This window comes from Rousettus aegyptiacus, unplaced genomic scaffold, assembly GCF_014176215.1.
Source record: "Rousettus aegyptiacus isolate mRouAeg1 unplaced genomic scaffold, mRouAeg1.p scaffold_m13_p_6, whole genome shotgun sequence".
Taxonomy (NCBI): Eukaryota; Metazoa; Chordata; class Mammalia; order Chiroptera; family Pteropodidae; genus Rousettus; species Rousettus aegyptiacus.
The window spans coordinates 44,566,633-44,587,053 of NW_023416309.1; positions in this window are offsets into that span (position 1 = coordinate 44,566,633).

A 20,421-nucleotide genomic window follows, 5' to 3' on the forward strand; every position below is an offset into this window, starting at 1 on the left:
TTATTTTTATTTTTTTCTAAGCCTCATTTTTTAAAAATTAATTTTATTGGGGTAACATTGGTTAATACAATTATATAATTTTCAGGTGTACATTATAATTTGACATCTATATATTCTGTTGTGTGATTACCACCCAAAATCTAGTTTCCTTCAGCCACCATATATTTGACCCCCTTTGCCCACTTTACCCTCCCCTACACCCCTATATTTGACTCCCTCTACCCTGTCTAGCTCCCTTCCTCCCCCACTCCCTACTCTCTGTTAACCACTAGTCCATTGTCCATGTCCAGGAGTCTCTGTTTGTTTGTCCTGTTCATTTGTTAAAGCCTTTATTTTTAGATTGGCATCTTTCAACGAGACCCAGGATACTGGAGACAAAGACATCAAGACAAATGAAAGTTGGCAGCAAACAAGCAGAAAATACATTTTCCCCCTTTACTGACTTGGAATTCTCTAATTAAGAGGTCTGGGAGAGTTCCAGGACTAGAAATGGCCTCATTGTTGCTGAGATGCAGTATGAGAGAGGCCTGTGACTGTCCCAAGATAATATTAAATAGACTAGTGATAAGGAGGTATCTATCATCCCACCAGAGAGGCAGAGGAGCCTACAAAATAAAATCACTCATGGAGGTGATCACCTCCCCAAAGTGTTCTACAGAGGTATCACTGAAGGTGACATTGTGTCATTCTTATTGTTTCAGCTGCCTGAGCTACATCACAGTGTGCTTCAAAGATTCAGGATCTGACACAGCTCTTTAATCAACTGGACCCTCCAAATATAGCAACACAGACTAGAAATATTTGCAATTGCCGTTGTACTCACCTTCTCACCAAATCTCCCATCCAACTGGATTTGGATTAAATTGCCCTGTAGGCACCTTTGCTACTGAGAGCCCCTTGGTTCGATATCTTGGTCTTCCCTTATCTCTCGTTATTTACACAGATACCCAGGTGTTCATGCTCCTTTCCATAAGCCCAGCCCGTATTCTTCCTCTAATATTGTGGTGTTCCTTAGCTCCAAATCATATCCCTTTACCTTCCTAATAGCCAAATTTACATTCTCTAAGTATATTCAGAAAGTGCTACAGCTATTAATCACTTACACCTCCATCATAACCAGTTTATTTACCTAAAGAGGAAAGCAAACTAATAACAGAGATTCAGATGGAGATAAGAATGAAGTTGCAACATTTATGAAGTATTTACTTTTTCAAGAAGAACACACACTAACAAAAAACCAAGCTTCCTAAAACTGTGTCTGTGTCTTATCCATGTTTCTGTATTTGGCAGTATCTACCACAGTGTCTTAAGTGGAGAGTTCAAGTAAATGTTGGATTCACTGTGATCAAATAAATTTAAAGTTACCGAATGGAACTCAGTGGAACACATGAACACCCTTCATTCAAATGAACACACTTCATTTGGCTGCTTGGCTTTGTAGCTAAAATCATAAGTTTTTGGATTAGAAAGGTTTAGATTCTAGTTTATGGCTTATCATGTACATGGAGAAGTATGTTTTGTGGGCAAGTTATATGGCGTTTCAGAGTTTAAATTTTCTCACCCATAAAATGGACAAAATAACTATCTACCTCATAAGGTTGACATGAAGATGATATATTTGTAAGATATTCTGCATAGTGACATTTACATAGGTAATATATGTTAATAACAGTAATGCTAATACTAATATAAATTTATTTTTTATGACTGTGAATTTAGGGTTAATTTAGTGGGCTAAGTCTCAATCCTTTCTTTGATCCATTGCAAGAAAAATAAAATTTCTGATAGTTAAATGCCCATTATTATTTTATTTCTGTAAAAATGCAAGAGATCTTTGTGCCTGAAGCTTATTAGAAGGAAGCAGGAGTTGGCGACTTTCTCCTGGAAAGGACTACAATGTGAATATTTTTAGGTTTTGTAGGCAACATATGGCCTTTATCACAAGTGTTCAACTGTGCTACGAAGCCATAAATTAATGGGTGTGTCTCTGTTTCAATAAAAAATTATTTGCAAAAACAGGCAATGATCCAAAGGTGGTAAAACCAGAGGAACACACCAAGTTAGCAAAATCCACCTTTGAATGATGCTTCATAAGGCTCGTCTTCCATCCAGTATCTGTGAGACATCACTGTATCATTATAATAAACTCTACAATCAGACAAATAACATATATGTGTAAAATAGAAAAGGTGCTTGACTGGGTTTGGTCCACAGGCAATAATTTGCAAAGAGAATCTGAAGTCAAAGTAGAATAGGTGAATTAGATTGTGATTCACTATTATTTCCATCTAGAGAAGGCCAGCCTCTACCCACAGAGAGGTGACCTAGTTATGTCAAGAAATACATGCTGCACAAGGAGGACACCTTACAAAACATCCTAGAACATGGAGCCAAGGTAAATGGATTCAATAACTAACTTATGCAGCTTGTCGATCTAGTGTTTCCAGGTTGTATTTCTTTTTTTTTCCCTCAAATGGTTGGTTAGGAAATCAGATACCCTACTGAGCTTCCAATTTTAGTCTAATTTTAGAGAGTAGAGGGGTTTCATTGTTTTTTTTTTTTTTCTATAAAGAAAGAGTGAGGGAAGCCAGTGAGGAAAATGTTAAAGAGTTTGTTGATATGAGTTGTTCCACAGGTAGAGTATCATCTTTTGTTTGGTTATTTGAATGTGTCCACAGTAGACTTAACTACAATGTACAATCAGCCATTGGGAGAAACTCACTCCATTGACAATGGAAGAGAAGGAAACCTGAACTCCAGCTATTGGTGGCTCTGAGGACTAAGTGGCATGGGAGATCTCCAATTTCAGTTAAAACAAAACCAACAACAAAACACACACACACACACACACACACACTAGCTTCAAAACATGTCTGGAAGCCCCAACCTTAAGCCAGATTTAACCTTCATTTTTTTAAAAATTAAAAATCAATGGCAGAAACTGTCACCAGCCAATGACATTAAAGTGCCCAGAGCAGCCAGAATGGGCTCATGAACACTAGGCAAGATTCTATAATCTCTGACCAGCCTCAGAAGAGTAATAAATGGACCAACTTTTGAGCAAATGCTTCTCAAAGGTTATTTATACATAAACTTACATTAGTTCAATCTGAGCCTGATGATGATAATAGATTGAACATGAATATAAATTATCCAACCTTCATTAGCCTAGCCCTAGCTTAATTTGTATATGACCAGATGACAGTATGTGGGTGGGTTTTCCTCTCTTAAAAATTTGAGGATGCAGTTGGGAGCACAAATTGCCAAACAAAACCAAATTGCAGAAGCCAGTCTATCGTGGTTTCCAGAAAATCAGAAAGGCCATTAAATTTGAATGAACATTACAAGAGCTGAAACCCAGCTTGAATTGATGCATTTTCATTTCAATTGCACTTGATTATTCTTGTTATGTTATTACTATGCTCATAACTGTTGCAATTTGTCAGAATAGAGCGATTACTTCCCAAAAGTAATATGGCATGAAATCAAGAATGCCAAATGATGGTTTGCTCTGAGCACCCATTTTAGAGGCAATTGGTCAGGTGGTATTCAGGAAGCTGAAAGCAGAGTGTTGGTCAGTTTGAACACTTATATTTGGGGAGAAAGGTCCTGTAGAAGGAATAGTGAATTTGAACCTAACTTGAATGATCTTGGGCTGATGTTGCAAACTACGTAACACTTCCAGGCCTTCACACAAGGTGTTACTTCTTTTGAAAATACCTACCTTCCTTTTCCCCACCGTCTTCTTGGTAAATTCTTCCTCTTCAAGTTTCACCTATAATATACATTCTCTTTGATTTCCCCCATTAGAGCTGATTATTTAAAAATCCATGAATAATAATAGTTATAATATAATGTACATTATTTCATACATGTAAAATGGTATGGTGTTATTAAAGTCCCTATATTACTTTGTATTTTAATTTTTTTAAATATCTATCTTCTGCAAAAATTTTCTTGATGGTATGTATGCTTTGCTGAAATAAACCAGCTATTAGTTCTTTTCTATCCCATGGTATTTTAGCCTGAAAGAATACATATTTTTAAAATAATAACTACTGTGCCAGCAGTAGTTATGTTTCTCCAACATATCTTTGAGTTCGATGTTTCTTTATTGACAGATGAAATTCATGCCTTCCTCAGTCATCCTGCATCTCAAAATCTGTGATCAAGTTAGGTAGACTGAGAAAATTTTCTCCAGTTTCTAAAACCTCACGCCATGATCATTCCTTACTGTTTATGTCAGTTAGACCACTTGCTTGCTGACAATAAGCAATTGAAAACCTCGTTTAGAATTTTTATTCATTATTTTTACATATTTTTTCTCTTGGTAAGTAGATTTATGATTACAAGACCTGCTCCAGCAGTGGGTAAACAATTGTGTTTTCCATTTAAGAAAAATGTCTGTGGGTCTGAGGATTAATAACTGATAACAAATGCTAGGACCGTATAGCAAAATAATACCTTCTATTTCTAAAGTTGCTAAAATGCATTGCTAATGTTTCTCCTTTCTCTCACACTCTGCAAAAACCTACTAGGAGCCAAAAAGAAATCCTCCCTAGTTTTCGGCACTTCCAAAATGAGAACAAAGAAATTACAGAGGACTTAAATCAGAATGCTATCTTAAACCCCTTGGGACAGGAAAGGAGCAGTCCCACTCCCGGGTAGGTGAATTTGCTTAAAAATTATTAAAAACAAAAACACGGTCCCCAGTTGGAAAGATCATCTTAAGGATATATCTCTTAGTCATCATAGGTGACAACTTCATGCCACACAAAATAATTTTTCAGCTCCAGAACAATCATCTGTACATTGTCTTTTGAGAGAAACCATTCCATGTGAAGAAATGGAATTAATCTCAAGGACACAAATGTATTGTTATCCTTTGCATATACGTTTATATGTCCTTATTGGAACAAATCCCCAAAGCCAATTTTTTTCTCAAGTACTAGTGTCTTAGCCCATTTAGGCTGCTATAACAAAATACCACAGACAGGGTGACTTATACATGAGAGGAATTTATTTCTCACAGTTCTGGAGCCTGGAAAATTCAAGGTCAAGGTGCCAACAAGTTTCAGTTTCTGGTGAGAACCTGCTCCTTGGTCCACAAGCAGCCATCTTGCTGTGTCTTTGCAAGGCCAGAGGCATTAGGGAGGTCTCTGTGATCTCTTTTATAAGAGCTCTGCTCCCAGTCATATTGGCTCCACCTTCACGGCCTAATCAACCCCTAAACCCCATCTCCAAATACCATTACATCGGGGCTTAATTTTCAATATATGAATTTTGGAGGGACACAAACATCCAGTCTGTAACAGTAATCCACATTGAACATTGCTTACCTAAGTACATTTGACAGGTTTGAACTGCATGAATCCACTTAGACGCAATATTTTTTCAAGAAATACGTCGGCCTTTTGTTTCTGTGGGTTTTATATCCCAGGACTCAACAACTACGGGTTGAAAAGTTATTTTTGTATTCCCAACCGCAGATTCCCAACCACGGATTCCCAATAGGGAAAAAATACTGTTTCCATCGCGATTGGTTGAATCTGCGGATGCAAAAGTTTGACTGTAGTTTACCTTTTGAGGAGTCAAAAGGGCTGCAGGAACTTTGGACTGTGCGGGATCCACGCCATTCAAGCAACAGCTGTACTTCGACTACATGCCTAGGATCTCCCTCCAAGAATGACATGACTTCTTGGATTCGACATGATATATATTTTGCCTGAGCTGACTGAAAGTAAGTGAAAACCAAATGGCCTTCTATAAATCTAGAGCCCTATAGCTAAAATTGAACTGAGGAGGGCAATGGTAATTTCGTGGTTATATTTAAAAATGGTTATTTAAATTTTATTTATGATTTGAACCAGAAATTAATTATTTTTAGATAAAGGACTGTGAAGGTTGTTATTCAGATGGGAGTTATTTGCTTCCAGTTGCAGGTTGGGATCAATTAAAAACAACTATAAATAAATATATATACATATATAATAGATGTAAATTTATGCATATGTACATTTATACATGCTTATATGTATTTAAGGACTTCTCTATTAATATTATCAGCGAATAAATAACCTAAAGAAGGGAACGATGTTCACCTGATAAAGGTATTACGAGGGAGGTTGGTCTAAGTGATTAGGCCATCTGTGTTTGCTAATTGGCTCTTATTGAAGTTAGGCTCCTACCTGCCAATGGAGACTACAAGATAGTGGCTGTATCTTGCTTTATTCTTACATTTCAAAGGGATAGCACCCAGGCCCTTGTGAAAGACATTCCTGGATTGTAAAACTGTCAAGACACTGTGAAAAGAGATACATCTAAAAGGGGCAGAGAAAGGATTTCCAATTGCAAGGGTTTTTTTGTTTGTTTGTTTGTTTGTTTTAAGTAAATGTTCTAAGAAGAGCTAGGGCAAGTGTCTCCCAGTCAGAAAGAAACCTTCTGAACTTTGGTTATGTTGAGGGAACACTAAGGCCATCTTGGTCATAGAAAACATTTTAAAATATTATCTAATACTATTGCTAAATGATTTCATTTTCATTGTCTTTATTCTACACTTTCCAAATTGTCTATCTGTATATTAATTAGTCTCATTTTGTTTATTGACATCCGTTACTATTTGAAAACTTGCTGGGTAAAGACAGAGCAAAAATCATGCTTCTCTGAGTAATATCCCTCCAAGGAAAGAGAGAAAAATGAGATCAGTAGAGAAAAGATTTAACTAAAAGTTTACTGGTCACCCTTAGTTCATGTCAGAGAAGAAAAAGCAACTCATTAGCCTTTCAATCTTTTCAATTACAAACAAGAAAATATGCAGTTTTCAGAGAGAGAGAGAGTCCGAATAGAGACACCTTTGATGTCAACAGTATGATCATCATAATGTAAAATATCAGGGGAAAGGAAACACACAAAGCTGACAATAGCTCAAAAGTAAGATTTCATTAAAGCGTGTGCTATTATCATAGAGACTTCATTTCAAGGAATAGTGTGAAAAATTTGCTTGAGCTAGTTTTCCAAAACTCTCACTTTTTGTGAGAGTTCAACATCTCACACCATTATTTCTACCCACCCTGTAACCAACATTCTGTTATCTTAGATTATGTGTTAATTCCATTCTGAAGCCCTATTTGGGGGAATGTATCTACATATTAGACGTATATGACAAACAATCTCTTACAAACTTTTCCCTCTAGTGACCCCACAGGTGCATTACATCAGTACCAGCAGACGGCAGTTGTGTTGCATTAACTCCACTTATTAGCACTGTTAATAAGTAAGCCTTCTTTGGGAAAAAGGCTTGGAAAAACTGGTTTAAGTTAATTTAACATACAGGTTAACTTACTTAAGTATTTCTTGGAGACTTAAGTCAATAGTGATGCTCGAGGAAGGGGAGATTTCATTACGAAAAATGTCTAAACATTGTGGTGGAGCAATTCTTTTTATGTTTACATAGCTGTGTGTATGTGTTTAAAATCTATTTAAAATATCATAGAACTGATGATATTTTGACACATCTTTATGAGAGCCCCCAAATTTGAATGCTTACAAATACCACACGTACACTGCAAATGAGTAAAGGAGACAAGGTAGGGACTTTTACAAATAGGAAAATTGATATTCATAAAAAATGGGAGCGACTGCTCTGTACCTGTTGTGTGCTGTCATAGAGAAATTTAGGCTTAGTATATTCAAATTTTTTGATTTTCCAAGAGAAGATAACGATCTAGGTATTTATGTGAAATCTTACTTTTAGATATTGGCAAATTATTAGAATGTTTTAGAAATACTGTATAGGCCAAACAAAATGACCTGCCGATCAGATTTAACCAACAAGCTGCACGTTTGTAATCTCTGAACAACATGCACCTGCTACTTTGTCATAGATTGTGCATACCACAGTGTTACAATGTTATTTGAACCATGCATTTTCTTGTTTTTAAGTACATAAAGAAAATACTATTAATTATTTTATTGCACGTTGCTTATCATGCACTGTGTTTAGCACTCTATCTATAATATTTCACTTAATCTTTACTTTAGAAAGGTGTACGTGGTTATCTTCAATTTTTAAGACCATAAAATGGAGGTTTTTAAGTAGGTTAAGTAGCTTATACAAGATGAAAAATTACTAAGTGGAAGAGCCAGTATTTAGGTGTCTGAATGCTTGATCGCTACTAAAAGCTGCAAAACTTTTTTTATAAGTTGGAGAATATGTTACTTATGTTCAATCAATGTTTTTTAGTTTCTGAGGTTGAATGTAATTTCTTGAGGACAGGAATCATGCCTCACAGATTTTTTTCCCCATACCTTAAAATGTGCTTGCCATATAGGTTTTTAGTAAATATTGATTAAATGATTTGATGTTTGGGTATAGACCCATTTATTCTTCCTCTATTACATTAAATAATACATATAGCTAAGCATATTATTGGCTCTCAAGAAATAAAATTTACTTTAATAAAATACTAAAGTAATGTAGTTTGGTGGACAACACACTAGTGTTCTGGTCACTAACCTCGAATTTGAAATGTAATTTTATCACTTACTGTACTTTAGTCTTTTCATTTCTCAATCAAAAAGACTGGATTAGAAACTCTTAATTTCAATAACTTTATTGTTGGTTTCTATTGTCTGAAGATCAAGCTTGAAAATTAACTTGGGTCCAAGTTTCTATGACACTGTATCACTTAGGACTCTTTCTGTTGCAAATATTAAGAACTCCGACCCCAGCTATCTTAAGTCAAAAGGAATGCGCTGACACAGAATCAGAAGGTCCAGAGATAGCCTGGTTTCCAGTATGGCTTGAACAATGTTACCAGGATCCCTCTCTCCCCATCTCAGAACTCAGTGTCACTTTTTTTCATAAGTTGGCTTTATTCTCAGATGACAAGCTCCGTATCTTGTACCATTTTGTCATGAGATTCAGCAGAAAAGAGAACTTCCTCCTCTCTAGGCCTTGACAATTGAGCAGGGCCAGGTTCTCACTGGCTCCAGTTAGGTTTAATTCCTATTCATGAACCAATCACTCTTGCCAATAAGATTAGATCTGCTAATAAGCTTATACCAGAAGCTCTATGATCAAGATAGATCCACCTGAGAATCTCCTGAAGAGCTTTAAAGCATACTTACGTATGTTTCCTGCCCTAGGGAAATTAAGTCAGAATATCTAGGAGTAAGATTCAGGCATTAATTTTTTAAAAGCACACTATGTGATTTCAGTATGAATCCTGGCTTGACCACTCTAGTTCAGATAATTTGACTCAACCTTGGGGATGTGACTGAGGCTACTTCATTTCAAAACACATGAGCTAAACATGGTGAACTCTGGGCAATACTTTACCAGAACATGTTTGATGGGCGCTGGACTTAAAAAATCTTGGACTACACTATTTTGAACTAAGCAAATTTGGTGTCCTCTTTCTTCCTATTATTCTTTCTAGTCTTTCCCATAGAAGCATGAAGTAAGCTTTAAGACTCCCAGGGGTTTCCACAGCCATATGATCTGGCATATCAAATAATGAAGGTTGAGAGTTAAAATATGAGAATATTTTGATAGTCACGTCTCTCTTTCAAGAAGCTATAGAATCTACAGTGGGTCACTAGTGGATATTAGAGAGCCTTTTTTGAGAAGGTCCCTTAAAACATTACCAGTCCCACAGAATCATGTCTGTGACTTATGTCCTTAGTATTCACATCATTCCCATCTTTTCTTGAGATTTAATTCTTCTTACAAGTAAGTGACATGTGTTCCTGAAGAAAAATGCATTCCTGGCTTCATGAAATTGTAAATAAGAACTTTAATTCCCAGCTTACAGGCTTGACATAGTCTTAGGCAATAAGACATGTCAGAGCAATAGAAAACTAATAAGGAAAACAATATGAGCCTTGAAATAATAACCAGGCACCTGAGTGCTTCTTCCAGAAAATAGGGACTCTGAGGCCCATGCTTAAGGCCCTTAGAAATTTGTAAAATGCCCTCAGTTCTAAGGAACTACTTTATCATTCTTTCAGTGCTGTAGCAAATTTCTTATATGCAAAATAAATTTCTTCATGGCCTGAAAAAACAAAATGGTTTGCACCTGAAACTTCACCCGAAATTGGCTTGCTAGGCATCTCCCCTCAAACTTCTCTAACATTTCTTGAACAGAGGTCCATCCTCTTTACCATGTCCTTTACAAACACCTTCAAAGATGTAAAAGTTGATGATAGTAAGAGGAAATATACTAATATCTATGTTATGGCAGGCGCTACACCAAGGTTTTATAGTTAATATTTTCACTACAGCCGTATGAGGTATATAGCATTCTAACTAAAAGATCAACAAGGAAATTGAATAATCGAATGAAGACTAATAGACTTCCGTAGAACATTCTAAACAACTACAGCACAATGGAGTAAAATTAGTAATCAATAACAATGAAATTTGCAAAATTTGCCAATGTGTGGCTATTAAACAACATACTAAATAATGAAGCAGACAAAATCACAAGGGAAATTAAAAATACTTTGAGATAAAATTTTTATAAAAGACAATATAAAAAAAGTTATAAAATACAGTAAAAACAGTACCTATATGGAAAATTTTAGCTATAAACACGCTCATTAAAAAAACAGAAATATCTGCAATCAATAACCTAACTTTTTACCTTATGCACTTGAGAAAGATGAGCAAACTAAACCTAAAGGAAGAAAAAAGTAGGAAATAGTGAATTATCAAGTGGATATTAATAAAATAAAAAACAATAAAAATTTTAAAAAACAACAAAAGATGGTTTTCTGAAATATTTGAATTAGTTGACAAACTTTTAGAGTGACAAAGGAGACTGATATTACTAAAATCAGGAATGAAACAGGAAATTATTACTACTGACCTAATATAAATTATGCATATGAAGGAATATAATGAAAAACTGTATGCCAACAAATTAGAGAATTTGATCAAATAGACACATTTCTAGAATGAAAAAAATACTATAAAAACTGAATGAATGAGAAATAGAAATTCTGAATAAGCCGATTGTATTAGTCTGCTCAAACTGCCATAACAAAATACCACAGACTGGGAGGCTTAAACAAACAAAATTAATTTTCTTACAATTCTAGAAGCTATAAGTCCCAGAACAAGGTTCCACATTTGGCTTCTGGAGAGAGCTCACTTTCTAGCTTGTAAACAGTAGCCTTCTCTCTGTGTCCTCACGAGACTTTTCCTCTGTGTGTAGAGAGTGAGAGTGAACTCTGGAATCTGTTCCTTTTTTAAAAAAGGGCACCAGTTCTATCAGATTAGTTCTCACAGTTATAAACTCATCTAATATTAATTACTTAAATCATACTACAACTACTTGGGAACATAATAAAGCAACTAAAGTGAGCTTACAGATAGTTTCATATCATATAGAAACATACTTATTATAAATGACAATTATAAAAAGCGAGGTGAAAAATCGTATTAGAGCATGATCCCACCTACATATATGTGACTATAAAAAGTAATCCCGAGAGTTAACACATGAGAATAAGTACAGTGGGTATCTTTGGGTTATGGAAATGCCTCTGTTTCTCTCTCTTTTTTTTTTTCTAATTTATTTTTTCTAAAAATTCTATGATGATTATGAATTGCTTTTATGACTATTTTCAGGAAATGTGCCTGACTTTTTCAGAAGTTAATAGCATTTTTTCTGTTTGTGGTACATATAAAGTATACTGAGGAATAGATAAATAAAAGTGGTATATTTATACAATGGAATATTATTTGGCAATAAAAAGTGAAGTTATAATACATGCTATAATATGGATGACCCTTAAATACATTTTGATAAGTGAAAGAGTTAGTCACGAAATATCATATATTATATGATTTTGTTTACATGACATGTCTGGAATGGGCAAATAGACAAAGTATTTTAGTGGTTGCCTAGGGCTGACATCCATAGGGAGATTTATGAGTACCTGGTTTCTTTGGGGGCTATTAAAATGTCCTAAAACTAATTGCTATTCTGGTTGATATAGTAATATAGTAAAAAAATAAAAATAAAAAAAATAACCAACAAGAAAACATCATTGAGTAAGTAGTACATTATATAAGGATGCATTATATGGCATACAAAATATACTTCATTAAAGCTCTTATTTAAGTGGGAGAATAAACAAATTTTATGGGAAAATCTATGCCAATAAATTTGACAACTAAGTGCAAAAATTTCATAAAAAACAAATGACTACAACTAGGACAATAAAACAAATCCAAATGCCCAGTATATAGCAAATATATTGAATTGATAATATATTAATTTTCAGAAAAACTTTAGGTGAAGATGGCTTCACAGGTGAATTCTATGGAATGTATAAAAGAGAAATAATATGAATTCAATACTAACTCTTTCAGAACATGGATTTCCCAGCATATGTTAGGAGGCCAAATTTGTCCTGATAGCAGGACCAGATAAAATGTTATAAAGAATAAAAATTACCAAGCAATTTTTTTCATGAATTTGGACAAAAAAATCTTTAAGAATATTATAAAATGAAATCCAGTATGTAAAAGTGATGATATACAATGACTAAATAGGATTTACACCAAGAATTAAGATTGTTTTCAACATTCAGATAATAATCAGTTCTATTTACTATATTAACAAAATAAAAGAGAAAAACTATATGATTATGTCAATAGCATTTCACAAAAGTCAACACACATTCTTTATATGAACTAAAAAAACAGAAAGGTCCTAAAATTGAAAAGGGGCATTTACGAAAAAACCCACATCTAAAATCATGCTTGAAGATGAAGAATGAAGACCATCTGCTTAAGATTGGGAATAATACAAGGTTACATATTGTCACCAGTTCAATTCAGTATTGTACTGGAGGTCCTAGTCATTAATGATGTAAGAATAAAAAATTAAAGGCACACAGATTAGAGAGGAAGAATTAAATCTGCCTAAATCACAGATGCTCTGCTAAGGAATTTACCAAAAAAAAAAAAAAAAAATTATTAGACTAAGATGTGAATGCAACAGAGTCACCTGATATAAGTTTTATAATCACAAATAAATTGTATTTACATGTAATTTAGTAATAAATACTTGAAAATAAAATTTTAAAACAATAGGATTTATAATATCAAAACATGAAATATGTAGACATAAAATTGAACTATAGACTGAAAACTACAAAATATTGCTCTGGTAAATTTAAAAGGACCCAAATAAATGGAAATATATATCATAATCATGGACTGGAAGATTCAGTATTGTTAAAATGTCAGTTCTGCCAAAATTTAGCTATAGAGTCAGCACAGGCTACGTCGAAATTTGAGTAACATTAAAAAAAAAAATGTACAATCTGATACAAATATTTTATGAAACTGCAAAAGATTTAAAATATACAAAATAATCTTGAAAAGGAAAACATTGGAAGAACCATACTACCTGACTTATATAGTTAAGATAATGTCATATATGCATTAAAAATAAACATATAGTTAAGTTGAATAGAACAGTAATACCAGAAGTGTGTGTTATATATATTTACATATATGCACACATGCAGACACATACAGTATATTCAGTTGATTTTTGGTAAAGATGTCAGATGTCAAGGTAATTCAACATGTGAAAGAATAATCCTTTCATAAAATGGAGCTGGAGCAACTGGAAATCTATATGGGCAAAAAAAAACTTTTAACCTTTACCTCACGCTCTATGTAAAACCTTTACTCAAAATAGATCATGTAATTCAACTAAAACCATACAACATGAAATAATTATAGGAGATAGAAGAAAATCCTCGTGGCTATTGGGAAATCATAATTTTCTTAGGACCTAATAAAGAAGAACGGCAAAAGAAAAAATTGATTAAGTGGACTTTATCAAACTTAGGAATTTTTACATTTATATAAAAAGTTTGGAAATTCTCATTATACTCTTATTAGTGAGGGTAGCAGCTACTCAGAGGGGTGTGGTGCTTGGGAGGGAACACAGGGTAGGGGTGTCTGCCATGCTGTTGATGTTCCCTGTGGCTGTGTAATGCATTTCAGTTGATGTGAACACAGTTTGGATTCTGTTTTTCCATCCTTCACTTTGTTTATACGGTATTCATACATTTAAACATTAGTGTCCACTTATTTTACTATATGAGTAGGAGGGTAGGGATTTAGAACCCTGTTTATGATGCTTATTAGTCAAAAGGGCTAGAGAAACATTCATCCAAATTTTTGTCAACCTATATATTATTTCTTGTTTACATAATTACTGACATTGCAATGATAGTTATATTCAAGATCTGAAGAAAGTGGCAAAGTATGTTAAAGAGTTAATATATTTAGGCACTATGCTATGCGATTTATATATATTAAATCATATAATCTTCTTGAAACTTTGAGAGATAGATAATGTCCCTAACTCGTAGAAAAGGAAGCTAAGATTTAACTAGGGCCATGCACATATTTACATGACTCATTCTATGTTTGGTTCCATGTCACCCTCATTTAATACTTTTTAAAATTATTATTATACTGTGTTAATAAAAGTAGGTTGCTAAATAAACTAAACTCCATTCATGAATTATTAACTCAGATCTGATCAAATTGATGCCAAGTGACAAAAATAGTAGCATGAATCAGGCCTAACTCATCTTTAGAAAGTTCTAAGATTATGCAAGATACTTATTTCCCTTTGGCAAATCTTTGGCAAATTAAAATTCCTGAAATATCTTTGATTATGGAATCACAAAATTATGTAGCTGAAAGGGAATTTGATAATGTTTCAGTTAAACTCCTTTCTTTTAGAGATGAGGGACATAATGGCCTGAAGTATAAAATGCCTTGCCCGAAGTAACATTGGAAGATTAGAGTCTTAGGTTACTGAATTCTGCCCTTTTCCTGTTATTCCAACTGTCTCCAGTAATATGCTAGATATAAAATCGAAGGGGAATGAAGAATGCACAGAGAATCAGAGGAAGACAAGCAATCCTGGTGGCTTTTCTGACTTTCCTCACTGCGCACCAAGGAGAACAGCAAGGCTGTAATAAAAGTTGGCAGCAAGGCAGCCAGCGCCCGAAATATGGAGGAAGTGGGTGAACCAGAAGGCAAATATCATTAGCATCAGTTGTTGGATGGACAGCGTATTGATTTTCTTTTCACTTTAGTCATGATGCACATCAGCAAATAGCAGACCATGTCATGGGAGCCAAACTAGAATCTCTCAACAAGGGGGGAAGATAAAGCCTTGAAGGGGAGGCCGACTGTTGTGGCAAACATCTCACGTCCACAGTCCTCTCTTGTGCAGCTCTTTAGGTCAGAGAATGTAACTTATTCTGGCATTCTTCCAAGTACTGCAGGGTACCACAGCTTCCTGCCTGTAGTTCTCTAGTTCTTTCAAATATTCACTGGTGAGGGAAATGAGAAAGCTTGGTTATCCTCCCCAGAAGGAGGCTGTAACAGGAACTCCCATTATCATGTGGCAGATGGAGGATGATTCTGGAGAGTTTGTGGGTCCTCACATCGCTGCTATGATCTGAGCCCCAGGAGGCCAAGAAAATCCAATCTCGTGCTCTAAGTTTAGAGGTGTTGACTTCTGGACAACAATAGTGCTACATAATTGCACATAGCAGTGGCCACCCAGGGTTTTGAGGGCCCTCAAACCGTCAGCCAAGGAAAGGAGTCCCCATCACGGCACGTGTCGTGGGCTCTGATCATTAGGAAGAGCTATTAGGAGGAGACCGTTGTTATACAATGGGGCAAGAAAGCGTAATGTGTGTCACCTGAATGACCCATGAGAATCTCTTGGCCAGCTTTTATGGCAAATGAACAAACATAGAAACCTGATCCAGAGAAAGCCCTGGTCACGCAACCAGGAATGAGGGTCTGTCACCCCACCAGGCAACTCACCTATACCAGCAGAGGCACTAAGATGAGAGGAATCTCAAATCAATGATAGATGAAGATGAGTAGTATCAGATTTGGCCTAGAAACCAGCTATAGCAGTTAGGGCTCTAATTATTACCACAAACTATACTATTCCTTCTTTTTTGCTCTAATTTCACATTTACATCTGAAATATTTTTCAGCTTTTAATATATTTTATAGGACATATATTGGCAACAGATTCTTCCAGATTCATTAATGTGAAAATATGCATAAATTTAAAAATTATTGTCAGTTGGGGGACATAGTCTCCCTGGGATAAAATTCTAGGATGGCACATTCCCTTTTTATTTATTTTTTCTTTAGTACTTAAGCTACATCATTTAATTAGCTCCTGTTTTTAATCATTCATTATTGTTTTATTGAAGGTAGCCCATCTTTTTTCCTTCCCTCTGGATGCTCTTATTACCATTATCTTTAGTTTTTAATCATTTGTGTATCATTGTCTAGATGGAGTCCTTTTTGTATCTTTCTCTGTTAGGATTCTTAAAGAGTGTTAAATTTTGTCAGGTAAAACAAACAAAAATATGACTAGTATTTACGGTTTTCTTCACCTGAAACTCTAATTTCATTTTGTATGTCTTTTTAACATGTATCATGTGTCTTTATAGTCTTCTTTTCCTATTTTTTTTATAACATTTAATCTCTTCCTTCAATTTGCATATTTCTATAGGCTTTCTGCTGTTTCTAATCTGATATTATACTCAATATTTTATTTTAGTGGTTGAGTTTTTCATTTCTATCATTTTGGGTTTGACATATTTTCGTGTTTTAAATCTGCTCAAAATGTCTCTCCTTATTTCTTGAATGTAAGAATTATAATTATTTTAAAGTTCTTTTCTGAAAAGTTCAATTTTTTTTTTGTCTTTTTTCTTCTTTTTGTACTATCGATTTGATGTCACTTAGTCTTAATTTTGACCCTGAATCAAAATTTATTGATTGGATCCTGGACTTATGAAGGAAGGAACATAGGAAATTTTGATGTTTTCTTTGTGCAAAGATGCTTACATTTTCTTGTCAGACAAGTAATGTTGCAAATAAATAAGCTTTGTCCTTTCAAGAATGGTTTTAAGCTTTATTGATCTATTTCAGTTTTGTGTTTATTTCTAGGAAATGTTCCTTATTCCTAAGGCCAAGTCTTTCCAAGGTCCCAACAGAAATCCAAGGCCCCTCTTGGTCATGTTTGAACTCTAACTTCCATCTCCCCAGCTCTGCGTAACAGCAGAAATCTCTGCTCTCTGATCTTTCATTTACTAGCCAATGTTTTGTGCTGGGTTTCTCGGCGTTTTCCTGGTACATAAAAAATTTATTCAATTACTTTTTGGATATTTGTGTGCAGTTTGAGACTTATTTCTCTGTGATTTCCCCCGCTCTAAAACTTTGCTCTCATGTTTATGTTTTCCGGTGGTCTTGAGTTTGGTCTCTGACTTTTCAGACTCTTCAGCCCACCTCAACTAACACTTAATACTTGGAGGTCTATTCTCAGCACTGCCAACCAGGAAATGTCAGGAAAAAACAAGAGTAATGTGCCTTTTGCCTTGTTTATTATCCTTAGCTCAAGTATTGTGGCCTCTCAGGTACTATTTGAGTTGGTTGTGCTTCGGTACAAACATCTAACCGTATATATTATGTATGCATATGTTTGTGTGTTTTGGGGTGTATGTATATTTATAATTCTTTTCTATGGGAAGCTTAGTCTAATCCACATGTCAGTAAGCTGTGTCTCTACCTCTCTTGGTAACTTCATTCTTTTTAACTTTTATTTCAATGCAACCTACTGAACATACTGAAATATTTACTATTCTCTGAACATTGCTCTTTCTTACTTCCTTGCTTTTACTTATGATATTCAATTTTTCTCGATACTTTTCCTATCAATTTTTTTAGTGTGTGTTTGTCTTTTGAGTTAGGACTCAGTCATCTTTAACTGTCCCTTTTTTCCCTACTGGGATGATTTGGTTAATTCTTCCATATAATACTTTGAAACTCTGTCTTTAACTGTCCCCATACCATTTTGGACACATTATAATTAAATGTTTATCTGTTTCTCTCCCTAGATTGTGTGTTTTTTTTTTAACAGAAATTCTGCTTTGTACATTTTAATATCTTCATGGTCTGATAGTATAGCATGTGACCAATATAGCATGTGCTATGTCATTCATTAGTAGGTTTATCAATGACTATTTTGCCTCCATCACTGTAGACTTCATATTTAGGGAGACTGAAAGAGATGAGTGCTGAGTCCTGTTATTACTGGTGAAGAAAAAAATTGGTGAGATGGAAAAATCTTTTTGTCATTCACTACCAGTCCAGAGAATCTCCTAGTAGGCAATAGACACTAATCCCAGAATTTCGTGTAGTCGAACTACTTAGACATGCTGATTTTGGTTAGATTACGTGATGCCAATATCAGCTTAAACCTTTAATGCCTACTTCCTACCCACCTGACCTGCACATCTCCGTAAATATGCACCATGCTCATTCTACCTTGAATAATACCATTTAACCTGCTATATTGTTTATTTCCTCCTTACTTAGGCAAATTTAACAAATTCTCCAGGGCCTAGACTATGCTTCCGTTATTCCATTAAACCTCTCTGGCTACTCCATGTCTCCCTGTTTCCTCCTGTTTCTCATATATCATCAAGTCTGCTCAGATTCACACTCAATTAGTTTTTGCCAAGTTTTTCTATAGGTTTTATCTTCTCACAGTACACTGTATATCAAGAACAAGGACAGATAGTAGGCATTTTATCTTTTCCCTGTTTTGTCAAACACTAAAAAACCCCAGCACATTGGTGAGCATATAAAGGAACCATAAGAAACATTGCTTAATTAAATGTATAGTGATCTGTCTCTTTTGGTTGGGAATGCTGCAATTATATTGATTAATAAAGGATTTTCCTTATTTTAAGTAATATTTTCATAAGAGCTTAATAACTTTTGTTCTATCCAATTTGCCATAGCAATATCACTCATTTTATATACTTAGTTGTGCCCTCTTAAATTGGCCTTAAATATTTTTTCATCCATCAGTATCTATCTATCAATCATCTATCAATCATGTATCAATCCATCCATCCATCCATCCAAACATCCAAACTTGGCCTCATCATAAGCAAGAAATCGTGAGTTAAATGCACACTTTTTCCTGATATCCATAAAAATAATTATTTTAAAAAGTCTCTGCCCCACACAAATCTCCTGCAAGTACCAGAGGTACGCTTTTCATATGGAGGATAGTCCAGTCATATTTTTATTATACTTTATTTATTTTAACCTATCTTCTTAAACCTTTGAGACATATTTTAACTATGATCAGATACCATCCTGGTGCTAGTCAGGATGGAGAATAATCTAGGCTCTACCACTTACTTGCCTTCTTCCCCAACCTTGACTCTTACCTCTTCAGGCTAATTTCTGTACCATTTCCTTTGAATTCAGATTCTCTATTTCTGCCTGAACCATTTAAACTGATAACTCAGTTTAATGACCTGCCTAGCTTTTTTCACTGGGCTCCTCGTCATTTTGACCATGGATCTTCATCCACTTTCCCTGAGCCCAGTCTTTGCTCAGTATAGCAGTGGTTATGAGATGGGAGGGAATCAGACACATATGGCTCAAAGAAGCCACCAATTATGAAAGCCAGCCATGTGTTCTCACCCTGTCCAACAGCATTAGAATGAGGTTTTGCTTGTGAATCAAACCCAGGTCTGTGAACAAGTGGTGGTCAGAAATGTACTTCTTTAAGTTCAGTTTTATCCTCTGAAAGAAAACGAATATTAGTACACGCCTGCTGGGGTCTATTTGATGATTAAGTGAGAACACGAATTAACATTTTAATTTTTCTTAGCACAGGAAAAACTCCATAAAAGATATGTCATTATTATTATTATTTTAATGTCATTATTGCAGTTATTAATATACTGCTACCACTATTTACAACAGGTCCGAGACCAAATCCAAATTCTTCATTTCTTGGCAACTGTTAGAGAAGCCAGAGAGTGTCACTTGCTGGCTCATCCTGCAATGACATCCAGGATCTCAGCTCTGCAAGCTATCTGTGTAGGCAGCTGCTTCCCACAGAGACAAGTCTTTCCTCAGGGAATTATTAGAGCAGGGACCCATGGACAAAAATCGAGATAGGTAATTATTATTATTTTTTGAGATGAATCTTTTTTAAAAATCAAAAGGCAGAGCCAATAATACAGAACTTGTTAAATGAAAAGAAAAAAAGAGATATACAATAGAATAGAGACACGAAGCTATTTGGGCAGGTGGCAATGGCAGAACCCTTCTCTTGGCTGCACAAGAAGAATGAACGTAGAGCAATTCATCCTTGAAGGACAACCGAGTGGAGGTCTGATTCACTTCTTTATTGAGGCAGGTTTTCCTCCCGAGTGGTATTCACAACATTTAGAGTATTCCTTCCATGTTTACCAGCTTGCTACTTTACACTTATTATCCTTTAGGCCAGGGTTTTGAGGTTTTTTGATGGT